Here is a 4,254-nt window from a genome sequence, read left to right as displayed (position 1 = left end):
GTGTGTGTGTGTGTGTCACCACTAGCGGTCTTTGAGTTGGTATCTTAGGATCTTATGGAAAAAGAAATGGAGCCTCATTGTCTCTCTGGGTGGGTGAGGAGGCTTTGAAATAGAGGACTCCTCAGACCCCAGAATTTCAATACGAACCCGAATTGGATCCGTTAAATTCCTACCCGACATCGACAGGATCCGGCAATTGAAAAATATATATCCGATCCGATTCGGATACGAGATGGACCAGATTTGACCCAAAACTTGTCCGAGCTGAGAGAAAATCGGATCAAAATTGGGTCTGGTCTGTATACGACCCAAATGGATCCGAAAGTCAAAAAATTCTACTTTATTGCTTGTGGAAGCCAGCTAAATTGTTTTGACTTGTCTGGCAGTAAACTTTAATGTGCATTTTTGGTTGTATCTAAAATAAATGATTTGTGGTCTACAGCWTAGTATTTTCATAATGACATCTCTATAGATAGATGGAGAACTTTATGRAGTTTTCAGAAATGTTTTCCTTATTTCTGTTGACGAAATATTTTAGAAGAAGGATCTTTTTATGTGATGATAATCACTTGCCAGACTGAGCAGCAAATAGTAGTTCACTTTTGTCTGTAACATAATATTCTGTAGGCTTATTGTTTTACTRAGCAACATTACAATCTAGCCTACTTAACTGTTTTGATCAACATTGATTTAGACTGACGTTAGGCTAAGCCTGTTTGACCAGAAAGCTTCAAATTCAAAATCCATTTAGAATAGCCTATGGAAGAATGGAGTCTCCCATCTGCATTCCCGTGTCATTTCTAACAATTGGCATTTGTAGGTCTAGGTTAGTATTCCTGCTATGACAACACTATAAATGGATGTAGATTGTTTTCAGGTTTTCAGAGAATCTGTTCATACTTGTGTTTTCTGTTGACTCAGAAATAAAAAATTGTGGTGATTTTAAGACAAAATATAATAAAATAGAAAAACAGCCTACTAAATAGGCGAAGTCTAACAAAATAATTAGATAGGCTATAATAAACAAGTAAATTGAATAATAAACAATTAAATGAAATAGCTAAGGTGTTTTTCCCCTCCGTATGATGTGGATAAATGAAGAGTGCTGTTGGTTTTTCCTCCCTGTACTCTCTTTCATTCAGCAAAGAGGATTCAATGTTTCAGAAAATCTTTTTTTTTAGTGATGTTCATCACGTGCCAACTCAGAGCAGTGAATAGCAGGGAAAGGTCATTGTACAACTGAATGCCTTCAACTGAAACGGGTCTTCTCATTTAACCCAACCCCTCTGAATCAGAGAGGTGCGGGGGGCTAGCTAAGTCAGACATCCACGTTTCGGCCCCGGGAACAGTGGGTTAACTGCCTTGCTCAGGGGCAGAATGATAGATTTTTACCTTGTCAGCTCTGGGATTTTCATCCAGCAACCTTTCAGTTACTATCTCAACACTCTAACCATAGGCTACCTGCCGTTCACGTTTGTCTGCACCTAATATTCTGTTAGACTTTATAGACTAGGGCTATCACTGTTTTCCCTGCGTCCTCCTCCTCTTCCACAAAAGTAGCCTATTTTACCGCTTGATGTGCAGTGGCTTATTTTCATAAGTGATTCAAAGCATTAATGAAGACATGACGTCTTTAGAGAATAACAATCTAAATGTGTAAAATTTGCATCTGTTGTTTAGGAACTAAACTCTTCAAACATAATTTTTGGATCCGGTCGGTATTTCAATTTTTTTCTACACAGATCCAAGGCCATGGCCACCGAGTGGGATCCGACCGGGGATCCGTGGGTTAACTACAAAATGTGGGATCCCGGATCTCGTGCAATAGGATTCGGAAAGATCCGTGAAGACCTCTACTTTGAAATAGGCTTCACAGAACAGTTAGTAACACAGTCAAATTCAAACACTTTCCACTTTTAAAAGTTCCCAATCAGAATTCAACAATGGATGTTAATCAGAGAGGATAGGGTGACAGGACAAAATATGATAAAAGGGGAAGAAACACGCTAACACACTAGCCTCTCTCTTCTTTCTCCCATCTTCATCAGACCTTTACAACACCCTCTCTCTCTCATTCTCTCTGAAGAGAGACACATCAGTAAAGCCACTGAGGAGAAGATTCACTATTTCTCTCTACTTTATCTCTATTTCCCCCTTTCATTTCTTCTTCCTTTGGTCTCAGCCTCTTTGCGCACACACACACACACGCACACGCACACGCACACACACACGCACACGCACACGGACACACAGACAGACACGGACACACACACAAATACACACACACTTGCAGGCATATTGACGTGCACATTCATACACACATGGATAGGAAAGGTTTGTGTGTGTGCAGTATGTGTGAGGTTATCAAGAGGTCACTTCTCTCTGTGTATCCTGTTAAGAGAGATTAGGTAACTATGTTTGGATGTCACGCAGCAGTGCCATACAGCTCACCAGATGACTGGTAAACCCGCCCAGTACTGACCAGTGACATAACTGCTTGATGTTGGATAAATGAAGACAGGAAGTGAAAGGAGGACAAACAACAGATTGAGGGTGAAAAGACAGGAAATGTTTATTTGAAACAGACAGAGAGATGGACATAGAGACATACTTGTTTAAAGAAGACATGAAAGAACAGACAGAGACAGCCATAGAGACAGACATAGAGATGGACATAGGGACATACAGACAGCGAGACGGACAGAGAGACAGGCGGAGACAGACAGACAGACAGATGTGATGGATGACAGACAGACAGAGAGATGGACATAGAGACAGACAGACAGACAGACAGACAGACAGATGGATATAGAGACAGACAGATAGAGACATGCACATAGAGACAGACAGACAGAGAGCTGGACATAGAGACAAACAGACAGACAAAGAGACAAACATATTTTTAGGTCTAGAAAACAACAGGGAATGTGTGACAAAGTTTAAAATGAATAAACGTTAGGTGTGATTCATTGCCTTCAAGGGCCTAGGGCCATCTCTCTAGCTACACCTCATACAGTATCAGGACAGTACCATCATCCTCAAGGAATACAAAGTATAAATGAACACGAGGCTGACCAGATATTGTAAGTGAGATTAATCTCAGAAAACACTCTATATTTTTCCAAAAGTGCAAAAGTTTTTCAATAAGAAATAACATTTCTTTCGGGAAATTGTGCTTATACACTGACTAGCCTGTGCAATTGCAAAACCAGTGTCTTATTTTCCATTTGTTCCATTTGGAAAATACCCTTTATCACAGTTTCTGTCTAGTCTAATGGACATTATCAACTGGGTGGTTCGAGCCCTGAATGCTGATAGGCTGAAAGCCGTGGAATATCAGACTGTTTACCATGGGTATGACAAAAAAACATATTTTTACAGTTCTAATTACGTAGGTAACCAGTTTATAACAGCAATAAGGCACCTCTGGGGTTTGTGGTATATGGTGAATATACCACGGTTAAGGGCTGTATCCAGGCACTCTGCGTTGTGTCGTGCTTAAAAGAACAGCTCTTATCCGTGGTATATTGGCCATATACCACACCTTCTCGGGCCTTATTGCTTAAATATAATGCTACCTGAGCTGTGTTCGTTTAGCGCCATCGCCCAAAGGATATTCATATTGCCATATCCAACAAAGAGCATATTCAAAAATCACACAACTTTATTAAAAAACATGCTGCCTATAGAAAACGTGTTGTTTTTAAGGCACAATAACAGCTCTGTGCTCTTTTCAGAAAAATAAGATGAATCCATTTAAATGTAGCTCACCTCAACAATATATAACAGAATTAAACCAATAACTAAGTTGWACTTTCACACGTACAATACCGTTCAAAAGTTTGGTGTCACTTATAAATGTCCTTGTTTTTGAAAGAAAAGCAATTTTTTTTGTCCATTAAAATAACATCAAATTGATCAGAAATACAGTRTAGACATTGTTAATGTTGTAAATGACTATTGTAGCTGGAAACGGCAGATTTTTTWATGGAATATCTACATTGTTCGAAAATGGCGCCAGAAGAAATGACAGCAGTTTGAAATGGAGGCAGTTTTACGGGCGCCCAACCAATTGTGCTATTATGTGTTTTTCCAAGTTATTTGTCACTTATTTTGTACATCATGTTTCTGCCACTGTATCTTACAGCAAAAAATACCTTCTGGATATCAGGACAGCGATCACTCACCTCGGATTAGACAAAGGTTTTTCTTCAACAAGCAGGACACACAGGACATATTCCGAACACCCGACAA

This window comes from Salvelinus sp. IW2-2015, linkage group LG16 (assembly GCF_002910315.2).
Source record: "Salvelinus sp. IW2-2015 linkage group LG16, ASM291031v2, whole genome shotgun sequence".
Classification (NCBI taxonomy): domain Eukaryota; kingdom Metazoa; phylum Chordata; class Actinopteri; order Salmoniformes; family Salmonidae; genus Salvelinus; species Salvelinus sp. IW2-2015.
This window is presented reverse-complemented; position numbering follows the sequence as displayed.